The 25,366-nt window shown below is 46.5% G+C and overlaps 1 protein-coding gene across 5 annotated transcripts in view; it reads left to right on the forward strand.

The window, feature by feature from the left end:
* The window catches only part of myo3b (myosin IIIB), an 881,575-nt gene that overhangs the window by 753,743 nt on the left and 102,466 nt on the right, over nucleotides 1-25,366 (forward strand). The window lies entirely within an intron of this gene.

The following is a 25,366-nucleotide window of genomic DNA, read 5'->3' on the forward strand; positions in this document are numbered from 1 at the left end:
CAGTCTCCAGTGATTACACTGTGGCTTGACTGCTGTTTTAACCATAGGCGTAAGCAAGGAAATGGTTATGGCTCCACCACCAATCCCACTGAGCAGAAGATGGGCGTAAAGGGTTAATGATTACATCTTAGTGTGACACAACCACTAGAGGGCAACACTAGATTCCACTATAAATATGAGAACTCCAAGGATCTTGGGGCTCTTTGAACCAGGAGTGACTAGACAGCAGCGTTAGTGATAAAGATTGCAGCATAGTTAGCATGTGTCGTTTAAATTAGTAAATACTTTCTTTTAGATTACTTGATTACTAGTTATAGTTCTGTATAGTGTGCAAACTCAATATTAATCAATTTGTTATTAATTAAATTTGTTTTGCTTTAAGTTGAAGATTGGTGGTTTCTTGAGAATCACATCATCAGACCATTCTGCATGTATAAAGCAAAGAGTAACGATATATTACCAAAGAGTAATATAACACCAGTAAATGTTTTCCCTGTCATCTCTGGATTTTAATGCCTTCTTTTCTTTATCCCCCTCCTCACCGTATGTGCGTGGTGGGAAACATTGTGGACTTTCCTTTTCACTGACTTTTGAGTGTGTTCAAAAACTAACCTTTTTGAACTCACCCTACCTGGTGTTTGCTGTGGGGTTATCAGTAGGAATTGAATCACACACAAACTGAGGGGTTGGGAAATACGCTTACTAAAAAAATAAACAAATCAAAACACCTTTCTGTTCATGGGTAGGTGGTGAGAGGAACAATTAGTGCCTTTTGAATGGACACGCCCTTCTGTCCATAAGACTACATTTTTATATTAGTTTTAATTTAACACAAGGGCATAGATTTTCCAATAAAGGCAAATTTCTGATAGAGTGGTATTCTGTACTGACGCTAGTCCAGTGCTGAAGATAGGCATTAATAATCTGTTGTGTACCTTATAAGTGGGTTCGAGCTGCTCAAGCTCACTGAGGTATGCTGAAATAAAATTTCATTATATAAAGTACATAAAGTGAAAATGATGGAGTAATTCTAACCCCCAAAACAGGTGGTTTTGGGTCAGGTGAGAAATTTAAACATTAAATATTTCAGACCTGCATTAAACCCGCCCACTTCTGATCTTAACAGAGGCTGGGCAAGAGGTAGATGATCATTTCACATTCAAGTGGTAGATTAGTGGGTAAAACCTTTTAAGGAGGCCTCTTCGGCAGGGTTTCCATGGCAGGTAAAAGGAGTTGGGAAGGATGGATTCATAGGTTAAGTCAAATTCTCCTGAGAGAAGAGAAGGTTGAGAGGGGATTTCAAGCAAATGTTCCAAATCATGAGTGCGCAATTCAGCGGACAAATGTTAAAGTACACATTTGGGCACATTTAATGGGGTTCTTCTTGACAACGCCAGGAAACACCCCACTATTCTATGGCACTTCAGCTTTTTATTGGCCTCGGGGAGTTTCTCCCCACCGAGGCCTCACTTAGAGGGATGTTCTGCTGGTGAGCTCATCTCGCCAGCAGGAATGGCTGTTTGCAGATCGGGGTGTCGTTTTCATCAGCAGCCCTGATCATCTCTCTCCCCCCCCACCCCTCCCTTGCAGGCTCCCTTACCGCTTTATTGACCCTCCCCCCAACCCCATAACCTTGTTGAGGCCCCTGGGACCCCCCCTCACAACCCCCTCCAACCTGGCACCACCAGTCTGGCACCCAAGTGCCAGGGGGATGGCTAGGGTATTACTCTACCCTGTCCCTGACCATCTGGGGGTCTCCAATGGCCTGCAAGACCTCCCCAGCTGCCGTTACGCACGGTCCACGTTTGTTTGGACTAGGACTAAAGGGCCGCCTGGCGAGGTCTCACAGGCTTCGCTGTTGGGTCCCGGGCACCGGGTTGGCTCATTTCAATATGCAGATCTGGATCTTGCCAAGCGAGGGCAGGATCCAGATCATGCCAGGTGGAGCGAGTAGGGTGACTCACGATCGGCCTGATGCGGAGCCCGACTTGGGGTTCTCGCGGAATTCACCTGTTGCGTCTGGCTCCGCTCTAGGCGCAATGGCTTGCTGAATCACACCAAAAGTGTCTAAACAGAGTCAATGGAGAGAAATAGTTCCCGTTGCTGCTAGGATTATGAAACAAAGACACTGAGTTAAAGTGATTGGAAAATGAGCCAACAGCACCACAAGGAAAAATGTTATTTGTGCAGTGCATGGTGAGAATATGTAATGCATATGTTGGGAAAGCTGTTACAAACATAGGTTTCAAAAGGGAATTGGTTAAGTTCCTGAAGGAAAAGAAGTGCAGATCTATGGAGAAAGGGCAGGGGAGTAGGATTAACTAATTTTCTCATGTAGAGAGCCATCACAGAAACAATGGACAGAATGGCATCCTTCTGTGTTGTAACCATGCTGTGATTTTGTGATGAGTGCCTGTACAGCGCTGTTACTGGGCCAGAAGGAGCAGGGCTGTTTCCTTCAGGCCGATTAAGCTACTCTGCTAACTGCTTCCCCGCTGTTCCCCCTCCTCCCCCTGGTTCAAGGGTGGCACGGTGGCTTAGTGGTTAGCACTGCTGCCTCACAGCTCCAGGGACCCGGTTTCATTCCGGCCTCGGGTGACTGTGTGGAGTTTGCACTTTCTCCCGTGGCTGCGTGGGTTTCCTCCGGGTGCTCCGGTTTCCTCCCACAGTCCAAAGATGTGCAGGTTAGGGGGATTGGCCAGGCTAAATTGCCCTTAGTGTCGAAAAGGTTAGGTTGGGTTACTGGGTTAGGTTGGAGGCGTAGGCTTAAGTAAAGGGCTCTTTGTAAGGGCCGGTGCAGACTCAATGAGCCGAACGGCCTCCTTCTGCATTGTAAATTTTATGCTAAGACCTCTTTTATTTTCCATACACATTATTTTCTTTCCATTTCGATTGTAGTCCCTTCTTAGATTTTTAGCCCAGTTTAAGAATTTTGTTTTTCTCTACATGTAATTTCATCTTTTTTAATAATCTTTATTGTCACAAGTAGGCTTACATTAACACTGCAATGAAGTTACTGTGAAAAGCCCCTAGTCGCCACATTCCGGCGACTATTCGGGTACACAGAGGGAGAATTCAGAATGTCAGTTCACGTAACAAACACGTCTTTTGGGACTTGTGGGAGGAAACCGGATTACCCGGAGGAATCCCACGCAGACACGGGGAGAACGTGCAGACTCCACACAGCTGTGAAGCAACAGTGCTAACCGCCTAAACTCGCCGATAGGTCCCTCTCCTCAGAGATTGGGGTGTTAAAGAAGGGGTGTAAAAGTCTGTCCAATTCTCAAGTTTATTCAAATCCGTCTGCAGCTTATTGACATAGAAACCTAGATAATAGAGGCTGGAGTAGGCCCGTTCCACCGTTCATTATGACCAGTGATCTGTTCCTGCTTTCTCCCATATCCTTTGACCCCTTTAGCCTAACTGGTCTACATCTAATTCCAACTTGAAAACATGCAAGGCACGATTCTCTCAAATTCATTCCAAGTGTTGACTCCAGAGAGAAAAGAGGAGTGTTTCCCGCTGGCACTGTCAGTGCAGCTCAGGTGCTGTTCAACAGCACTTTGAAACTATTTTGAGCGAGTCGGATTTTATAATAATCTTTAATGTCACAAGTAGGCGTACATTAACACCGCAATTAATTTACTGTGATTTTTCTACTCACCTTGAGAGGGGTGGGGCCTAAACTCGCCGGTAGGTCCCTCTCCTCAGAGATTGGGGTGTTAAAGAAAGTTTTAAAGAACAACCTACATCGTGGCAAATTCACACAATACTACTTTATTTTGCACTTACAATGGGCATTGGGAGTGATCAGAAGGATCTACTCAAAGTTGTTCTGTTACAGCCGTCTTTTATACAGATCTAATCATACAAGTACATTCAATTCTGTGCAGATCTAATCACATTCCTCAATTCAGTGGATTTCCTATCTTACTTACCCAATAAGTCCTTACCAGAATACAATACTACACCCATAGCTCTCTTCCTAGAGCATTCCAATCTTGCAAACCTCCCTCCATCTCTGGCAACACCCCCCCCCCCCCCCCCCCCCCCCCCCCCCCCACCGAATCACCTCCAATCATAGGCAATCCCCCCCAAGTGAGTGGCACACCATTATGGACTTGACAAATAAACCCTACTTCAGCCACTCCCGGCTTCAGTCCCTGCACTCCGCAGTCCCTCCTTCGGGCCCCTCCCCTTGGCAGTGCCTTGGACTCCTGGGGGAATGGGTACCCTCTACACTTGCCTCCAGAGTGCCAAAGGAGGCCCTTTAGGGGGATGGGGGAACTTGCCTCAACAAAATTTTCTAGTTCTTGTTTGAGATCAGGAAAGTCTTTACATTGGTAAAAACGTATGGGGCACGTTTGCCGCCTTTGTAGCACTAGTTGTCATGCTCTCATCCGATACCAATTTCAGTGGCCTCACTTCAAACTTGTAATTGTATTTCAATAACATTAAAAACTTTTGAAAACTTCATTATTCCACTTCATTTCTCTTCAATTCATATTCACTTGAAATTATTTGTTTCCCATCTGTACCAGGTATTGGTGAGATCGTACCAGGAGTGTTGTGTACAGTATTGGTCCGCTTATTTGAGGAGTGATGTAGTTGCATTCGAGGCAGTTCAAAGCAGGTTGACTAGATTGATTCTGGAGGGTTCTGTGTTTTGAAGAGAGTTGAGCAGTTTAGGCCTATAATCTCAGGTTTAGAAGAATGAGAGGAGATCTAAATGAGGTATATAAGATGATAAAAGGCATTGACAAAGTAGATGTAGAGTGGATGCTTCCTCTTGTGGGGCATTCTAGAACAAGAGGCCATAGTTTTAGGATATGGAATAGCAGATTTAAAATAGAGGTGAGGAGAAATTTCTTCTCTCAAAGGGTCATGAACCTGTGCAATTCACTACCCCAGAGTGGAGTGCATGCCGAGACATTTGAGTAAATTTAACGAGCAGATAGACAGATTTTCAATTACTAATGGGTTAACGGGTTATGGAGAATGGGCAGGAAAGTGGAGTTGAAGCCAAGAGGGGGTCAGCCATGATCATGTTGAATGGCGGAGTGGGCTCACGGGGTTGAATTTCCTACTCCTCCTAATTCATATGTTCTAATGATGTCTATTTTACAGTTTCTTTCTGCTGTTCTACTTTAATAACATCATACATAGTTGTGTATCTAATCACAAAGAATTATTAAATAGCTGGAAGTTATTGATGTGCTACAAATATGATTGAAACAGAGAAATTTAGTACAAAACATGCATGAAATACAAAATTATTAAATTAAAGTTGCCATGGTCCCAGAAGTTCATAGGCTGCTCGCCCCTTTTGAGAGAGAGCTGACTGGTGGTGATTTAACCTGAGGGTCAGCACACCTCAGGCAAGGGGCAGTGTTAAGCCCTCGTGGATAACTACAGTTGATACAGGAATTTAACCTGCACTGTTGCCGTTGCTCCACATCATAAACCAACCGTCCAACTAACTGACCCCCAAAATGTTATAGTATGTAAATGCTGTGATGTTATCAAACGCTGAAAGTATTTTTCAACCATGCTCACCACAGGAGGTTCTGCAATTTGAAGGTGCTCCTCCTGTCTCTCGTCACTCACCTCCAGTGCCCCTGCTCAAAGCGAGGGTTCGGGAGAGGAGAAAGGAAAGTTCAACAAGAGGAAGGGTCAGGGAATGGCAGTGGTAGCAAGCCCAGGGACTCGGCAGGGTAGGTTAGGGAGTGGGTAAGGCCGTGAGTCGGTGGGTCAGCAACAAGAAAGGATCTGGGTACGGGAGAAGCTTCTCCAAAATGACACTGATCGAGTCACGCAGCCCCACATGTGTCTGAGGCAAAATTACTTTAAAATGAAACTTGCGATGCTGAACTAGAATACACGTTCCATTAAATTACTGACATTAAAGTGAGATAACGTACATCATAGAATCATAGAATATTAACATAAAATTGAAGGCTTCCTGTACCATTACCAAGTAGGCCACCTCTCCCAGGAGTGGCCGCCGTTGTCTGTAAAATTTCAAACACTTCGACCGGTTTATTATTCAAAACTTTTACCCAGGTACCCTTACTCGCGAGATGAACAAAGGACAAATACAAGTTTATAATTCAATGCAATTTATTATCAAACAGTAAAAACAGTTACTCCCTTTAAATTATCCCAACTACAATAATCCCAAGATTTCTTACCCATGCCAATGAACTTAATCGAACTGCAAGTTCAATTCTCTGAGTCTCGGTTGTCTCAGGGCCTATGTCCTCAAAGGTGGATCTCGCACGCTACTTCCTTGCATCCTCCGGTCAGCGCGTTTTTCAGGACTTGTGGGAGGAAACCGGAGCATCCGGAGGAAGCCCATGTAGACACAGGAAGAACGTGCAAACTCCACGGACAGTGACCCAAGCCAGGAATCAAACCTGGGACCCTGGCGCTGTGAAGCCATAGTGCTATCGTGGGCAACACGGTAATATGGTAATGGCAGGAATTCTGGGCGCCAGAAAGTAAAGTTTTATCTGGGCAATCCACAACAATCGATCCGTTTGAATAGGAGTGATTATCTTCTGATGTCCTGTTTACAGTAAGAAGTCTTACAACACCAGGTTAAAGTCCAACAGGTTTGTTTCAAACACGAGCTTTCGGAGCGCAGCTCCTTCTTCAGGTGACTGGAGAGGTATGTTTACAGGGCAGGCCCAGGCTTGTCTCGACTGTCTGGCTCTGCTCAGTGAGTTCAAACTTGCCTGTTTAAATTCCCATCAGGCCTACTTGTGGGCTGACTGGTGGTTTAATTTAAAATTCGTAATTTAAAGTGTCGAATTGTATATCAGGGCTAAAATTCAGGAAGTTGTCCATTTTACCACACACCAATTCTCCTTCCCACTGACTATGTTTGTGAACAACTCTTGAAATTCTGGAGACATGATTTTTTAAGGTCCCTCTGGACGCCCTTGTGGACTGCCTTCCCACCCCACCAGCAGTTGAGGCCTTTAATTGGGAAATAATACCCACTTAAGGGCCTCATGCATCATTCAACCAGCAGTGAACAGGGCAATGCCTTGAGGGAAACCTGGAAAGCAAATTCTGTCGAGTTTGCTTGTGGGCTCCCGGGGTGTGGGATACCCGTGTTCAAAGGCACTTAGTATCTGACTGAGGGACCTAGCATTGGGAAGTGGGGGACCTGCTGAGAACCACACCTGCAGCCTTTGCTGCTACCCACTATGCCCACCCAACCTGTGACCCCATTCCACCCTTAACTGTGGCCTGGGGGCGGCACAGTGGTAGCACTGCAGTCTCACGGCGCCATGGTGCAGGTTCGATCCCTGCTCTGGGTCACTGTCCATGTGGAGTTTGCCCCCACAACCCAAAGATGTGCAGGTTAGGTGGATTTAACACGCTAAATTGTCCCTTAATTGGAAAAAATGAATTGGGTACTCTAAATTTGAAAAAAAAATAACTGTGGCCTGGGTCCTTTGCCGATCTTTGGCCTCTGGTGGGTGCATTGCCAGGAGCTGACACTGCCTGAAATGGACACCAGCCAGCCTCTGATTAACAGGCAGCTCTTGGGGGACAGGATTTCCACTTCGGGGCATCCTTGATGCAGTGGAAAGCCCAGTGGTAGACACTTAAGTGCCTGAGGGGCGCAAAACTAGCCTGACGTCTGCAGAGGAGTTGATACAAAGCTCTCAGCGGCTCTCCAGCCAGTAGGCGAGACGCGTGACGCCTACATAAAGTACAGACAGTAGCACCCTGTTTTCTGGGGCAAGTCAAAGCAGGTGTCAAAAGTGAAAACTGTGCTTCCTTCCTGCTGCTCTTTCAAATCCATAAGTGCGCAGTGAAATGAACAATTTTAGCATTGTGACTTCTCTGGGGAAGTAGCTGCTGTTCATAGGCGTGTTATGGGAAAAGATAATTCCAGGAATATTGCCACAAAACAGCAGCAGTGACATAGAGCAGTACAACCAAATTTGATGAATTGAAGAATGTTTCGGGCAGGACGTAAACAGGTTAATTTAAACAGCCATGTTTTCTCCCCTCACCATCCATCCATAAAGAGAAAAGTCTTTTGATTTGGTTCCCCCTGTACAACACGTGGTGTACATCCCAACCCCACGGTTTTGGTGGGATTCAGTTTTCTATTTCTAAGCACACAGCAAACCCATGATAGGATGTATTCAGAGGGAAAGTTTATTTGCACACACACAAATGTGGGAGGAAGGTAGCAACATTGCCTCCTTTTCAATCATACAGTAACAGAGGGCTAGAGAAAATAAAGATTTACAGGGCCAAGAATGCAGAGAAAGAAATGATTGTTTCACATGAAACCCTAGTCTCAAATCAAAGTCCAATTGTGTATTACTTCACAGAGATCGGCAGGCTGAACTGATGCTAGATAATTTATTTTTCCTGCAGAGTTGATTTACATGGTGAGATAGGCACACAGAAATGAATCAGACTCGCCAGCGATGATGCAAATGTTCTGGTAGTGACAGTGTAGATGGGGTCATGCATCCAAATCTGAACAGAGTCCCTTCTCTGTAGAAAATAGCAAACTGGGGTTTGTAATGCAGGGAGGCCGTTTAACTGGTTTTCTCGGCTACAGGCTCATGTCATACGATAAAGGACATGGATTCCTTGTTTGAGGCCCTGAAATGCCCCAGCCATTAAGAACTGAGGAAGGTTGCAGGGCTCTTTGTCACAGCAGAATGGTGGGCTCTGGTTGGCCAGCCTGAGTTCTGAAACGCAGATGACCTTTGTATAGTTCTGTTTGAACTTGGCCTCTGCAGCCCAAATATAGAGGGCAGGATTTCCCAGTCCTTCTCCCGATCCCGCTGAAGTCAACGGACATTTGACTGGCCCACCGCACCCACTGTGGGGAACCCTCTGCAGTGGAGGCTATGAAAATCTAGGTGAGAGTGTGACGTCTTAGCCCCTTTACAAGAATAATACAGATTTAAAATTCTAAATTTTCTATAGACTCATGGAACCTCTACAACGCCATTCAACCCTTCAAGTCTTCACCGACCCGCCGAAAGAGAACTCTACCCAGGTCCACTCCCCCACCCACCCTGGCCTAAGCCTGTAACCTAACCCTTATTTCCCTAGACATTCAGGGGCAACTATTCCAATTGTCATTCACACCTTTATGAATCCAAACATGTCTTACATTTTTGATTGGAAAATTCTGACTTTGGGAGTTAAGCACTCGAGCCTGCTTCCCCAGTTCAATGATGCTCATGAAATGCAGAGTGAATTCTGGATTCAACCCCCATTGGTACTCGTTCGGCTTTTTTTTCTATAATGAATGTTCGCTTTTTTGAACGCATTAAACATGAGTTAATTTTGTGCTTCCGGTTTTATCTCTGATGTAAGTGTAAGTTATAACCTGATCTATCTGGCAATCATGGGGATAGATCTATAGCAGCAGCCCTTTGCTATCATACTTACATTTTCAATCTTCATTTATGAGAATATACAGTGAATGTAAACAAGCCAATATGATCATGGATGGGCTGTGGGGCGATTGGCTAACTAAACTATCACACCCAAGCCTAATCCTTGCCTTATCTGATCTCCACACCTACTCACTTTAAACTTGGTTAATCAATCTGGCCTTTTCTTCAATTTCTCCTTTTTTAACAATGGATGTTGAAGGCAACAGTAGTACACTTGTCCTCCCCCTGATATTGGCCCAGATGTTCCAGTCTCCAGGATGCGGGATCCCTTGGAGTTCCAACGGAATCCTTCCATAGAAATTGCCCGGGAGGTTTACATTTCGGTTGGGCAATTCCCCTGCTGCCTGAGTCCCTTAGAGTCGGAGCTCTAGGACGGTTCCAACTTGCTTACCTGAGTCTTCTTTGGTGATAACTCGCTTACAAGTATGATTGTCCGCTTAAGAAACCCTATATTACTGGTCATGGTTCTGTGGGTCCTTGCATGGCTGATGAGTCCCCTGGGTGGTCCGGGTAAGTGCAGGGTGGCTTCCTGGCTCTCTCCCTGGAACGGGGACACCTTGACACTGCCCAGCTGGCGCCTTGGCACTGCCAGGCTGGCAGGAGCACTGCCTGTGTGCCAGGGTGGCAGTGCAAAGGTAACCAAGTGCCAGGGTGGCACTGCCAAGGGTCAGGGTGAGGGGGGGGGGCGATGCCCATGAAATAAAGGTGGAGGGGTGCTTGAAAGGTAGGGGAGTGCAGGGCAGGTAAGTAGGGGCCTCTGGGAGGTTGGGGGGTGATGAATGAGGTCCTGGCAGGGAGGGGGTGCTGTAAGGGAGCTTGGGGGGCCCCCAGGGACCCCATAGCAGAATGTCCGCACAGGGGGTGTTGGATAGTGTCCATGTATATGTGGGGGGGGGGGGGGGGTGACTATGCCTATTGGAGGGGAGCCCACAAGCTCACTTCGAGATCGGGCCACCCTTTCAAAATGGCAGCCCGATCTCATAGTTCAGCTCCCCAGTGCTAAAAAAACAATTCTACGTGTGGGCTAAACGAGTGAGAAACTCCCAGTATCCCCAAAAAATGGCTAAGTGTCATTGGATAAACTACCTGAAAAAAACGCCACAAATGAACTTAGAAATTTTTTCGGCGAATCCCGCCCTGATTCTTTGGTATGCTTCCACAATGGTGTCAAGCGTGGCTTAGAGATTCTCTTCTGAGAGAATGGAGACCTGAATAGTTACCTGGAGAAAGAAAAACTCTTTTCATCCCACCCGCGACTATTCCCTTGGCAGGCGGAGCCAGAAAATTTACCCCAGACCTTGTGTGTTTGCATCATATACTTCCACACCATAGTATTTGCTTACAAACCCAAGTTATTAGGAGGCTGAAAGTACCTTTAATTTTAAAACTGCTGATGTTATGAACTGAAAGGAATAGCAAAAGCATCATTTTTATCGGAATCAAATTAATATAGTGTCATGGGTGTTACTAGACCTACCTGCTTGGTAGGTGCTTATATAGTTTATTTAACAAAAATATGTGTAACGTTCTCCAATGTGCTAGTGCTGAAGTGAACAATTCTTGGCGTTCAGCCCATAGAGAAGCTGTGTTAATCCTTATTGTAGTTCATTAGTGGATCATTTTTAATTAATGAAAAGAGGGAATAAATACTATCATAACCTTTGTAGAATATATAGAAAATTAGGAAAACATTTCTGGCTCAGTTGTAAAGAAAAAAAATAATCAAAATATTTGCATATATAATTAAAAAAATGTAATGTATGTTGGCAAGAGTTCTGAGAAATGTTTGTTATAAATACAGAGTACGATAGTCTCATAGGATAGCATCTCAATATTAATTGAAATGATTCCAACATATCTTATGTTTCTGCTTTTGAAACATTAAACAGTCAAAGCTTTTATTAAAGAAATCTAAGAATTGAAAAATAACGAGAAATTAAAAATATCTTAATGTTTGTACATGAAGTGGAGCCAATATAAATGAGAAAGCGTGTGCGCTTTTTTCAGATAATTCTGTTCATCTGCATTTTTAAACAAGCATGTTCCCTCCAATATGTCAGAACAAATCAAATGTTTCTGATTAGTGCACCGTTGCTGTGAAGCTTCTTCCTGCATGATAGTATTACCCATACAATACCTGAGCATCGATCTCAGCATCTTCAAAAGCAGGGTGCGTGTGACTGAGCCAAAAATTAGAAATTGAACTGTACAAGTTTAGTGAATGGAATTTCATTCACTAATTGAAAAAAATCCATCATCAAAAGCCAAGGTGCAGGTGACTGAGCCAGTGTCATGTGGAGAATCATGATCAGCAGATTATCTATTCAATGCACCTGACAAAAGAATATCATGTAGCACTGAAAGACCCACAAGTTGAAGAGAAGGTTCTGAAAAATTATAAAATTGAGTTAAAGACAAAGTTAACGCATGGCATTCGCAGCTGAAAGGTCTCTGCAAATTATATTCTGTGAACAATAACAATGAGATGCTTGGCCCAAGTTTCCTTTCTGTCACTTTTCCCTGCCGATGCTGAAATGTCAGGAATATTTTCCTCAGGGAGAAAAACACGGTTAAGGACTCACCTCATGGGAAATTTGGCACTGACCTGCCACCTGAAATATCATCCTTTCTGTTCTATACTTGAATCAACTGATGAATCCAATGTGCACGGCATAATGTTTGAAGTGTTACCCCCTCCAGTCCCCCATCCCCATGCCCCTCCAACACACACGCACAAGTATACTCCATCATGTTGCTTCAGGGTGCACTTGTTGTCAGAATTCATGGATTTAAGCTCCACTTAAACCATGATCTAGGCTGACACTGTGGCCTGGAGCCTGAACCCCTGCCAGGACAGGGAACAGAGGCAGGCGAGTGCTAGATTGTGTTGTCGGGTGACATTACAGTTCCTTGGCTCCAAGTGCTCCTGGGCTATTTTCCTGGAGGTGGGATGAAAGAATGTTGGGGAATAGCTAACCAATAGCCACTTAAAGCTTATTGAAGGAATCCAACTAGGATTTTCCATTCGGCCTCCAGGTGCTCAACACCCAAACAGAATAGTTTGGCTGCCTGGAGATGGCTTCTTGGTGGTCAACCTGGGGCCAGCTTAAAGGCCCTTCCTATCAATCCGATTTCAGCAGCATTTGCAGGCGTACCTGTGTAGGGATCCCGACAAGGTGGTGGCCAGTACTGCACCTACTTATTCCTGTAACTTTGAAAAGGTTACAGAGGCATTTTGGGGCACCCTCTCTCTCGCTTTTGTTTTCAAGTTGCAGGGCCTCTGATTGGCCCTCAAGCTTTGGGAGCATGTCTGCCATCCTTGATCAGATGGAGCTCTCTGGCCATTTAATTGCCCAGTCCAGGAAAAATCACAGGTGAGTAACTATTTCCCACACACTGCTGTGTTCTGGTGAGCTTGGTGGCAAGTTTCAGAAGCTCATCAGATAATTTTGTCTTTTAGTGTGGAGTGAGAATTGCATTGTCGGAAATGCTATCTTTCACATGAGATGTACCCCTCTTGGATAGATATAATATATCTAATGGCACTATTCGAAGAAGAGCAGAAGAGTTATGCAGTGTTCTGAACAATATTTATTTTGTATTCAACACCAGTAACACACATCTGGTCATTTGGCTTATTGCTGCATGTTGGATCTTGCTATGTGCAATTTGACTCCTGTATTATCTCTACATTAAAATGTTCACTACGCATCAACTGTAGTTTATTGGCAGTGAACCACTTTGGGATGTCATCAAAGGCACAATTTTGGGACAAGATTAATTGTCACTTGAAGGAACCTAGATTAGCAAAAGAGACCCAACTTGAATTTGTTGAATAAAAATAAAATACAGCAGAAGCTGCTGAAATTTAAAAAAAACAATGTTATGGGAAAACTCAGCAGGGCTGGCAGGATCTGTGGAGATCGAAAAGTACTAATGTTTCGAATCCACTCTGACTCTTCCTCAAAACCCAAAGTTTTTACTTTGTTTCTCTCACCACTAATGCTGCCTGACTGTTGAGTATTTTCAGCATTTGCTATTTGAATTTATTGAAGACAAATTGTGTCTGACACATTTTATTGAATTTTTCAACAAAAAGGATTGGTGAAGAAATTGCAGTTGATGTTGTCTAAATGGACATTCAGGAGGCACTTGAAAAAGTAACACAGAATAGATTTGTAGCAAATTTCAAGACCGTGGGATTAAACGATTAATGACAACAAGGATGCAAATTGGTAAGAGATAGCAGACTGAGAGTTGTGGCAAGCAGTTGTCTGTCAGATTGGAAGAAAGTATACAGCGGCGTACCCTAGGAATAGGTATAAGGAGCACTGCTTTTTATTATAAATGGCATGAACTTGGATCTCATGGGCATAATTTCAAAGTCAGAATATGGCGCAAAGCTTGAACATATAGTAAACCAAGAAAACATTAGCAGGTTTCAGGAGAGAGACAGAACAGTGAAATCAAAAGTTATGTGTTGGATTAAATTTAATGCCAAGATGTGTTGAATGAAACATTTAAGAGGGATAGAGAGTACATATAAATTATATGATAGAATTTTAAAGGGGTGCAGGATCGTGAAGCATACATCGACAAATATTTGAAGGTAACTTGAGACGGTTGTAAAAATGCATTCAGGATCCTCAACTTTATAAGACGGAATGAAGAGTACAAAAGCATTGATGTTATTGTAAATCTTTCTAAATTACAGGTAGAGCCTTAGCTGGAATAATGCATCCAATTATTTTAGGAGTGCAGTGCAGATTTACCAGAATTATAATAATAATAATCTTTATTAGTGTCACAAGTAGGCTTACATTAACCAAAAAGAAAATGCTGGAAATTCTCAGCAGGTCTGGCAGCAACTGTAGGGATAGAAAAGAGCTAACTTTTCGAGTCCAGATGACCTTTGTCAAAGCCCCTTTGTCAAAGCCCTTGCTACCAAAGGTAGCAGCTTTGACAAAGGGTCATCTGGACTCGAGACGTTAGCTCTTTTCTCTCCCTTCAGATGCTGGCAGACCTGCTGAGATTTTCCAGCATTTTCATTTTGGTTTCAGATTCCAGCATCTGCAGTAATTTGCTTTTATCCTAGGCTTACATTAACACTGCAATGAAGTTACTGTGAAAATCCCCAAGTCGCCAGACTCCGGCGCCTATTCGGGTACACAGAGGGAGAATTCAGAATGTCCAATTCACCTAACCAGCACGTCTTTCGGGACTTGTGGGAGAAAACCAGAGCACCTGGAGGAAACCCATGCAAACCCGGGGAGAACATGCAGACTCTGCACAGTGACCCAAGGGCGAATCAAACCCAGGACCCTGGCGCTGTGAAGCAACAGTGCTACGAATAACTTTAATTATGAAGAGACAAGAGAACCTGAAGTTATTCTCCTGAGAGCAGAGAAATTTAAGAGGAGACTTGTTAAAGGTTTTAAAAATTGAGAGCTTTTCACCAAGCAGATAGGGGGAAACTCTATCCACTGGCAGAAGCAATCAAAGGAGACAGATTTAAGTTATTTTGTGAAGAAGGCTGGGAGAGATGAGAATGTTTTTACATGGCAATGTTTTATGAAATTGCCTCCAAATGTAAGCAGTAAAAGAATACAACATTAGAAAATTTGAAAATAGATGGATATTTCTGCTACTTTCAATGGATTTTCAATTAGTTTGCAATTCTTTTTGATCATTGAGTTATACAGTAGTCCCCCTTTATAACGCGGGTGTTGGGGTCCAAGACAGCCACCCGCGTTGCAACCGAACCGCGGATATCCACGATGGGGGTTTTAAATTTATTTTAAAATCTATGCTAGCGCTTCCCATTGAGAGTCTACGGGAGGCGGGGGGAGAGGTCAGACCCCCGTAGACTCACTATGGGAAGCGCTAGCATAGCTTTTTAAATAAATTTAAAACCCCCATCGTGGATCTAATTAAAACAGTGTCAATTTCAGCGGCCGGCTCACTTTGATCCGGAGAGGGAAGCTGCTCTCTCACTGAAACATTCAGCTGGCCGCTGAAATTGACACTGCCGGCTGCTCTCTCCCTCCAATCCAACTTTTAAATTTTAATGTTTCTGATTGGAGGGAGAGAGCAGCCGGCAGTGTCAATTTCAGCGGCCGGCTGATTGTTTCAGTGAGAGAGCAGCTTTCCTCTCCGGATCAAAGTGAGCCGGCCGCTGAAATTGACACTGCCGGCTGATTGGAGGGAGAGAGCAGAGAACACAGGAGGAGGTCATACGGGCCTCTGCAAGACCAGCATGGTCTCACATCGCCCCTCCCCTCTGTAGCTGGGGTTCAGGCTGTGGCTGCTGGGGTACAGGCTGTGGCTCCTGGGGTACAGGCTGTGGCTGCTGGGGTACTGTGGCTGCTGGGAAACAGGCTGTGGCTGCTGGGGTTCAGGCTGTGGCTCCTGGGGTACAGGCCGTGGCTGCTGGGCTTCAGGCTGTGGCTGCTGGGGTACAGGCCGTGGCTGCTGGGCTTCAGGCTGTGGCTGCTGGGGTACTGTGGCTGCTGGGGTACAGGCCGTGGCTGCTGGGCTTCAGGCTGTGTCTGCTGGGGTACTGTGGCTGCTGGGGTACAGGCCGTGGCTGCTGGGCTTCAGGCTGTGGCTGCTGGGGTACTGTGGCTGCTGGGGTACAGGCCGTGGCTGCTGGGCTTCAGGCTGTGTCTGCTGGGGTACTGTGGCTGCTGGGGTACAGGCCGTGGCTGCTGGGGTACAGGCCGTGGCTGCTGAGGTACAGGTTGTGGCTGGTGGGGTACTGATTGGAGGGAGAGAGCAGCCGGCAGTGTCAATTTCAGCGGCCAGCTCACTTTGATCCGGAGAGGGAAGCTGCTCTCTCACTGAAGCAATCAGCCGGCCGCTGAAATTGACACTGCCTGCTGCTCTCTCCCTCCAATCAGAAACATTAAAACTTAAAAGTTGGATTGGAGGGAGAGAGCAGCCGGCAGTGTCAATTTCAGCGGCCGCTGATTGCTTCAGTGAGAGAGCAGCTTCCCTCTCCGGCCGCTGAAATTGACACTGCCGGCTGCTCTCTCCCTCCAATCCAACTTTTAAATTTTAATGTTTCTGATTGGAGGGAGAGAGCAGCCGGCAGTGTCAATTTCAGCGGCCGGCTGATTGTTTCAGTGAGAGAGCAGCTTCCCTCTCCGGATCAAAGTGAGCCGGCCGCTGAAATTGACACAACTGACAGTTGGGGTCCATAAGCCCCCCCCCCACGGTATATCGCGAACCGCGGTATTGCGGAGCGCGGTATAACGGGGGACTACTGTATCATATAACTCTAAAGACACAGTTGCCGGTATTTCTTTTTTTTTTGTTTTTCATTTATACACTACTATAAACAAGGATATATGAATCGGGTACAATATACAGGAGCTTTCAAACAAAGAAAAGTACAGCACAGGAACAGGCCCTTCGGCCTGTCATAATATCCACTCATGTACATAATGAGATGCAGACAGGCAGCAATTGACACATAGGATGACCAGTAAACATACAACACAGTACAGCCAATCACCAGACAGGACTCTACCACTATAAAGCCAGAGGGCACTAGGTTTCCTGCTCTCTCGGGACTCAGCTACTGAGACAGTCAGAGTCCACGAGCTAGCAAGTGCAAACACCATGCGGTAGCTAGTAAGTCTGGTCAGGCTACTACAAGGTCACCAGTCAGATCAGTATAGTGTCGACCCACAGCTGAATATGTACAGCAGTTCTATAGTTGAATAAAACAGTGTTGGATCTTCTCCAGTGTTAGACGTCTGTTTTTAACTTCCCTGCATCGAGTGCAGTCCACATCGAACCAACCTGCCTAACACATCATGGTACCAGAGTGATACTGATCTTGACGGACCTACCTCAAGTGAATCAGCATTGACCAGCAAGCAGCCATCCAGCGAAATGGAAAACATCCAGCCTCCTGGGGCAGCAGGGTAGCATGGTGGTTAGCATAAATGCTTCACAGCTCCAGGGTCCCAGGTTCGATTCCCGGCTGGGTCACTGTCTGTGTGGAGTCTGCACGTCCTCCCCCTGTGTGCGTGGGTTTCCTCCGGGTGCTCCGGTTTCCTCCCACAGTCCAAAGATGTGCGGGTTAGGTGGATTGGTCATGCTAAATTGCCCGTAGTGTCCTAATAAAAGTAAGGTTAAGGGGGGGGGTTGTTGGGTTACGGGTATAGGGTGGATACGTGGGTTTGAGTAGGGTGATCATGGCTCGGCACAACATTGAGGGCCGAAGGGCCTGTTCTGTGCTGTACTGTTCTATGTTCCTCCGTAACTCCGCATCTCCAGCAACCTCGGTGCCAACTGGAGAATCTTCAAGAAAAAGTTCCTCTTGTACATCGAGGCCTCCGACCTCGAGGCAGCATCGGATGCCAGGAAGATAGCGCTATTTCTCTCCACTGCGGGGGATCACGCCATCCATATCTACAACTCCCTTACGTTCGCCGACAGCGAAGACAAAACGAAATTCAAAACAGTCCTGCTGAAGTTCGACAGCCACTGCGACATTGAGGTGAATGAGAGTTTTGAACGGTACATCTTCCAGCAGAGGCTTTAGGGTAAGGATGAACCTTTTCACTCCTTCTTGATCCATCTCCGCATCCTAGCGCAGTCATTTACTCAACGGCTGATTCCATGATCTGGGATCAGATCGTTTTCGGGGTCCACTCCGACTCACTGCGGCAGCAGCTCCTTAAAATCAAACAGTTGACCCTCTCTGACGGTATTGAGACGTGCGTTGTTCATGAGCATGCCAGGAATCGTTACTCCCACATCAGGGCGGCAGAAACTGCAAAGCTGGTCTCCCACAAGGCGGAAAGGGTGCAGGCCATCGAACTGATGCAGGGCCTGAGCATCGAGGAGAGTGGCCGTTTCGTGCGCTTTTCCCAGATCCCTGCTCATGCGTGCCACGACCGAGTGGACGACGAAACCGACAACCCGACTGCACAGGTGCGTACGTCGACCGACTGCACTGCGCATGCGCAATGGCGCAAGGAACGCGCTGACATCAGCGTCATGATGTGTCCGAATTGTGGCTCCACCCACTTAAAGCGGCAATGTCCGGCAAAAGGACGCCGATGTCCCCAGTGTGGCAAGCTTGGCCACTATGCAGCCCTTTGCAGATCTGCTCCACCGCTCAGCAGCCAGCGATCCCAGCTGCGGCGCAGGAGTGTCCGCTCAATACAGCAAGGCATACCAGATTCTAATCCCGACAGCCCAACGGACCCTGATGCTGACTGCCTCAAGTCTCCATATCGGGTGGGCATCATAACCACACATGAGCTGGCCTTCACCACACCTGCGCAACGCCTCTCGATTCTCAGTGTAGATCCAGATGACGAGTGGTGTGCTGTCCCTACAGTTAACAAGGCTCGCATCCGATTTAAACTGGACACCGGCACGTCTGCGAACCTCATCTCACAATGCCACCTCGACACCATTCAGGCCCGACCAAGCGTTCTTCCACCGGCCTGCCAGCTCCTTGACTACAATGGCAATGCCATAGCTGCCAGTGGCTCGTGTCAACTAGGGGTATCCAACAAGGCGATCAAGGCAACATTACGGTTTGAAATCGTCAGGCCTGACAGGGGTTCCCTGCTCGGTGCTCGCGTCTGCAAGCTCCTGAACCTGGTTCAGCGAGTCCACACCATGTCATCGTCACCGGCGACGGCCTTGCCCGATGGAAATTTGCAAGCCGACACAGACGATATTATCATGCAGTACCACAGCGTATTCGATAGAATGGGCACGCTCCCGTACCGATATAAAATCCTGCTCGAGCCAAACGCCACCCCTGTAATTCATGCACCACGCCAGGTGCCGGCGCCCCTCAAGGATCATCTGAAAAAGCAACTACAGGACCTCCAAGGCCAAGGCATCATCTCGAAGATCACAGAGCCAACAGACTGAGTCAGCTCCATGGTCTCCGTAAAGAAGCCATCAGGGGAGCTCTGCATTTGCCTTGATCCTAAGGATCTAAACTGCAACATCCCGAAATGTGAAGAGTTGACCAGTGAGATGGCTCATGCCAAATTCTTCACTAAGCTGGACGCCTCCTGGGGCTTTTGGCAAATACAGCTGAACGCATCCAGCCGCAAGCTGTGCACGTTCAACACCCCGTTCGGTCGCTACTGCTACAACCACATGCCTTTCAGCATCATATCTGCCTCCAAAGTGTTTCACCGCATCATGGAGCAGATGATGGAGGGCATCGAGCAAGTGCGAGTATACGTGGACGACGTGATTATCTGGTCCACAAAGCCCCTGGAACACATCGCTCCCCTCAAGCAGGTCTTCCAGCGAGTTCATGAACATGGTCTCCAGCTCAACAGGGCCAAGTGCTCATTTGGTCAATCGGATATTAAGTTTCTAGGTGACCACATCTCGCAGCAGGGCGTGCGGACAGACGCCGACAAGGTCTTGCCGATTAGCGCCATGAAGACCCCGGAGGACAAGAAGGCAGTCCTCCGCTTCCTCGGGATGGTCAACTTTCTCAGGAAATTCATTCCCAATATGGCATCCCACACCACGGCCCTCCGGCATCTTGTCAAGAAGTCAACGGAATTCCAGTGGCTGCCAACACAAGAAGCGGAATGGCGTGAGCTGAAGGCAAAGCTCACCACAGCCCCAGTTCTAGCGTTCTTCGACCCAACCAAGGAAACCAAGATATCAACTGATGCAAGCCAGGACGGCATTGGGGCGGTGCTCCTCCAGCGAGATGACTCCTCGTCCTGGGCTCCAGTGCCATATGCCTCCAGGGCCATGACGCCCACTGAGCAATGGTATGCCCAGATCGAAAAGGAGTGTCTGGGTCTCCTGACAGGAATAGTCAAGTTTCATGACTACGTTTACGGCCTGCCGAAATTCACGGTGGAAACGGACCACAGGCCTCTAGTCCACATAATCCAGAAGGATTTAAATGACATGACACCTCGGTTACAGCGAATTCTTCTTCGACTCCGCCGCAATGACTTTGAACTTGTCTACATGCCAGGCAAAGAGCTGATCATTGCAGATGCCCTATCCTGGTCCATCACCACACCGTGTGAACAAGGTGACTTCATCTGCCACATAGAAACGCAAGTGCAATTGTGTGCCACCAACCTCCCAGCCTCTGACGAACAGGTGGTCCAAATTCATGAGGAAACGGCCAAGGATCCTCTACTGCAGCGTGTGATGCAGCACCTTACCCATGGCTGGCAGTAGGGACAAAATCCCCAATTCTTTCATGTGAAAGACGAGCTGACGGTTGTGGAGGGAATCCTTCTGAAACTCGACAGGATCGTTATTCCTCAGAGCATGCAGGCTATGGTACTGGGTCAACTCCATGAGGGTCACCTTGGAGTCGAGAAATGCCGATGCAGAGCTCGGGAGGCGACTTGTTGGCCAGGCATTAACCAGGACATTGCCAACACGGTCCTCAACTGCCAGACCTGTCAGAAGTTTCAACGGGCTCAACCTAAGGAAACACTGCAACAGCACGAGATCGTGACCTCTCCGTGGTCCAAAATAGGTGTAGACCTTTTCTTTTTTTCTTTTTTTTAAAATTTAGAGTACCCAATTATTTTTTCCAATTAAGGGGCAATTTAGCGTGGCCAATTCACCTAACCTGCACATCTTTTGGGTTGTGGGAGCAAAACCCACGCAGACATGGGGAGAATGTGCATACTCCACACGGACAGTGACCCAGGGCCGGGATTCGAACCCGGGTCCTCAGCGCCGTAGGCAGCAATGCTAACCACTGTGTCACCATGCTGCCCGGGTGTAGACCTTTTCCACACCAAGGGGTGTGACTACGTACTCCTGGCCGACTACTTCTCCAGTTCCCCAGAAGTGGTGAAACTGTCCGACCTCACGTCGAAGGCGGTCATCAAAGCCTGCAAAGAAACGTTCGCCAGGCACGGGATACCGCTCACGGTAATGAGCGACAACGGTCTATGCTTTTACAGGCAGGAATGGTCTGATTTTGCACAGTCCTACAACTTCCGTCACGTTACCTCCAGTCCACACTACCCGCAATCAAACGGGAAGGCCGAGAAAGGGGTCCATATTGCAAAGCTGCAGACTCAGGCTCCGACTTCAACCTGGCAATGCTGGCATACAGGGAAACTCCACTGTCCACTGGGTTGTCTCCAGCACAGATCCTCATGAATCGCACTCTGAGGACCACAGTTCCAGCCATCCATGTTCCAGACCTTGACTAGCTCACGATTTTACAAAAAATGCAGCAGTCCTGGGCCCAACAGAAGGCCACATATGATGCACATGCCACGGATCTACCCGAGCTGGCTCCAGCCGATCATGTTCGCATCCAGTTGCCTGAGGGCGGCTGGTCAGCCACAGCTGTTGTTGTCAAACAAGTTTCCCCAAGGTCTTTCCTTGACCACATGGCTGATGGCTCCCTGCTAAGGCGCAACAGACGGGCATTGCGAAGAGTTCCACGCCCACCACCTGACCGCAGTGCTCCGCCGGCCATCATACTTCCTCCGGACGTACCCTGCCACGGGGCCACCGATCTGCCAGCGATCCTGCCGGCCCACGCGACCACCGCAATGGCAGCGATCCCACCTATCCACGTGCAGGAGGCTCCTGATCCATCTCTGCGGCGATCGACAAGAATTCGTCGCCCACCACAAAGACTGAATCTGTGGACTGAACTTTTGTAAATTTTGTGACTGAATTCATCGATTTAACCTTTGTAAACATTGCTTCATTTTCCATGTATCTGCACTATCGACACTTTCCCATGTACACACATTTGTTCAAGCACCGTTTATATATAGTCAGGCACATATATATATACGTATACATACATCAGTATTTATTTAACAAAAAAAAGGGAGCGAGATGTCATAATATCCACTCATGTATATAATGAGATGCAGACAGGCAGTGATTGACACATAGGATGACCAGTAAACATACAACACAGTACAGCCAATCACCAGACAGGACACTACCGCTATAAAGCCAGAGGGCACTAGGTTTCCCGCTCTCTCGGGACCCAGCTACTGAGACAGTCAGAGTCCACGAGCTAGCAAGTGCAAACACCATGCGGTAGCTAGTAAGTCTGGTCAGGCTAATACAAGGTCACCAGTCAGATCAGTATAGTGTCGACCCACAGCTGAATATGTACAGCAGTTCTGTAGTTGAATAAAACAGTGCTGGATCTTCTCCAGTGTTAGACGTCTGTTTCTAACTTCCCTGCATCGAGTGCAGTCCACATCGAACCAACCTGCCGAACACATCACGGCCCTCCAAACCCGTGCCCACCATGCTGCCCGACTAAACTACAATCTTCTACACTTCCTGGGTCCGTATCCCTCTATTCCCATCCTATTTGTCAAGATGCCCCTTAAACGTCACTATCGTTCCTGCTTCCACCACATCCTCCGGCAGCGAGTTCCAGGCACCCACTACCCTCTTTTCTTGAATTTTGTTTAATTCCCATTTCTTCCCATGTACTGAATGATCTGTTGAGCTGCTTGCAGAAAAATACTTTTCACTGTACCTCGGTACATGAGACAATAAAAAATCCAATCCAATCTGTGTAAAAAAACTTCCCTCGTACATCTACTCTAAACCTTGCCCCTCGCACCTTAAACCTATGCCCCCGAGTAATTGACCCCTCTACCCTGGGGAAAAGCCTCTGACTATCCACTCTGTCTATGCCCCTCATAATTTTGTTGTTTTAGAATACTTTGTTAGATCACATATTTTACAGCAGGTGCTTGTCATCTATTTACATATGTGCAGATATTTCCTCTTTCTCCCTCTTTGTCAGTTGGCCCTTTCCCCTCTCTCCTCCCCCACCCCACCGGTCCCAATTTTGGTATTTCCTTGGGGTCCTGTGCCCAGTTTTCACCCTGTCCTATGAGGGTCCTTTAAAGAACAGCAAAATACTGCAAAAATCTGAAATGAAACCAGTAAATGCTGGAAATGCCGAGCAGGTCAGCCAGCATCCGTGGAGAGAGAAACAGACTTAATGGACTGAATTTTCACCCAGTTGGGATGAGTCAGGAGCCTTTTTAAATTGATCGGCAAAGTCCTGATTCACAAATTCCTGACTTCATTCCTAAGCTGTCTGTTTTTTCAGGAGTGCCTTTAAAGTGTGCAGTAAGAAGTCTTACAACACCAGGTTAAAGTCCAACAGGTTTGTTTCAAACACGAGCTTTCGGAGCACTGCTCCTTCCTCAGGTGTGCAGATTGATTCATGTCAAAAGCCCACACTCGGCACTCTTGACCTGGCTGGCACCGTTGCAGGGATCGGCCTGTTCTACTCTGCAATTTCCATGGAGTCAGGCCAGGGTTTTAAATGTTGTGGTTCACAGCCCCTCAGAAGAGTCGTCAGCCTTGCATGCGGTGACCTTTAACAATCTGAGTTCCAAGGGTACACCTCATGCCCCTTATGCCAAGGTGAAGCCCCCTACCCACCCCTATATCCTCTCAGCCCTCCTGTGCCAAACTATGGCACATCACCCACCACTTCCCCATGGCCTATCATGACCCCATGCCATGCTATGCAATTCTACCCAATCCCTACGGCCCCTCAAGCACATAGAACACTTAACTTCACCCAATAAAGACCTGACAGGTGGCTTAGCAATACAAGCCTGGTGGATAACTGGTAGGTGGGCAGTAAAAATACCCCAGTCCACTTACGTGGTGGAAAGACTTCAGATCTTGCTTGTTCAATATTGACAGGGTCCTAATTCATATTTGCTAATTAGGATCATCCTCAAACTCCCAGTTCCTTGGGCTCTTGTCTATTCACGTTTGCTTCACCAGAGATAGCTGTATCCTCAGCTGTTTAGGCCCCTGCTCCAGATATTGTCCCTAAATCCCTCCTCACGTTATGTTAGTCGTTTCTTTCGGTCGGTCCATCTCTAAATAAACTTTGGTCACAACTCCTAATGTTGCCTTCTTAGGCTCATTGTCCATTTTCCCTTGTGAACTGTGAACCCCTTTGGGACATTTATCTTTGTTAAAGGTGCTACATAAATTCAGGTTTCAGTTATATTCAACTCAATGCCGCTACGGAAAGCCATACCTTTGATGTAATGTGCATTTTGCATAGCTCAACACAGAAATTAACCAAAACACTCTTTATAAGACTCTGTTCACTGTCACACTGAATTTCTTTCGTGAAACTGAAAGCCTACAGCACGATATCGGCAAGTTATTTAAATTATGCAAAAGTTTAATTTTGACTCCAGTTTGCTAAGATTGAATCTGCCCTTTATGGATTTTTATTTTTAATGCACAATGTGGCATTTTGTGATCAAAATAAGAAAAAACAATTTGGAAATGATGAAACTGGATCCAAGACATTTATTTTTTATCTTACTGGATGGCAGCATTAGAAAGGCCTTAAATGTTCCATCTTATTTGTTGCCAATGCAGATCCATTATCACTGTAATAATCTCTTTGAACCATCCTTGTGCAGCTGTTTGCAGTAACCACACGTCTTATCGTTGTATCAATGGTTCTGTTGTTGAGAAAAATATGCCAACAGATTGTTTTCACTTTCCAAACACAATCTACAGTATTGGAAATTTCCTAAATGCATTTATATAGAATGTTTTGCTTTCCTTTGTTACAAATATATCCTGCTTTCTGCGCCTAGCAATAGTTTATAGCTCTATGACTCTATTACATCCTCGTGATACTTGTTTAATAGTAAGATCGGCATTTCTTTATGTACTTATTTTGTGTGTGAATAGTCACAGAGCCAAGCAATAGCCTTTATTGAGTTCTTTAATCCTGCCTTCAAGTTTAGTCAGTGGACACTCGTCGACAATGTGAATCATTGTTTGGACTACACCACAGCTGAAGCCTGCATGATCTTGGTGACCCCGCTGATGTTGAGTGGCTGTACAGAGGTCTTGGCCATTTGATAACCATTTAAGAAGGCCCACTG

Source organism: Scyliorhinus canicula, chromosome 2, assembly GCF_902713615.1.
Source record: "Scyliorhinus canicula chromosome 2, sScyCan1.1, whole genome shotgun sequence".
Taxonomy (NCBI): domain Eukaryota; kingdom Metazoa; phylum Chordata; class Chondrichthyes; order Carcharhiniformes; family Scyliorhinidae; genus Scyliorhinus; species Scyliorhinus canicula.